The following is a 687-nucleotide window of genomic DNA, read 5'->3' as shown; positions in this document are numbered from 1 at the left end:
TTTTTTTTTTTTTCCTGGTAATTGTTTTATGACCTGTTCAATTTCTTCTTTTGTTATTGATCTGTTCAACTTTCCCACCTCCATCTGTGTTAGTTTAGGTAAGTAGTGTGTTTCTAGGAATCTGTCCATTTCTTCTAGATTTTCAAATTTGTTGCAGTACAGTTCTTCATGGTATCCTGATATTATCCTTTTTTATTTCAGTTGGTTCTGTGGTGATGTTGCCCATTTCATTTCTTATTCATCTTATTTGTATTCTCTCCCACTTTTCCTTTGTTATACTTGTCAGTGGTTTGTCAGTTATATCAATCTTTAAAAAAAACCAACTTGTAGTCTTGTTGATTTTTTCCATTGTCTTTCTATTTTCTGTTTCATTGATTTCTGCTTGAATCTATTATTTCCTTTCTTCTGGTGACTGTAGACTTTTCTTGCTGTTCTTTTTCTAATTGTTGGAGATGATGCTTTAAAGTGCTGATTTTGGCTCTTCTTTTTCTAATTTTTATTGTGCTTTAGGTGCATGTTTACAAAGCAGAGTTTGTTTTACATTTAACATTTCATATACATTTAGTTTCACTCCCCATTTACCATGCCCAATCTTAACCCAGTCTCTTCCCTTCCCTACCCAGTAGGCCCCACTCCCATGCCCCTCATAGTTATGCACTCCTGTGTGTCCTGCTTATCCTACATGTG

Source organism: Orycteropus afer, unplaced genomic scaffold (assembly GCF_000298275.1).
Source record: "Orycteropus afer afer isolate SDZICR_OR568_19922 unplaced genomic scaffold, OryAfe1.0 scaffold00537, whole genome shotgun sequence".
Classification (NCBI taxonomy): domain Eukaryota; kingdom Metazoa; phylum Chordata; class Mammalia; order Tubulidentata; family Orycteropodidae; genus Orycteropus; species Orycteropus afer.
Note: the sequence above shows the minus strand (reverse complement) of the source record.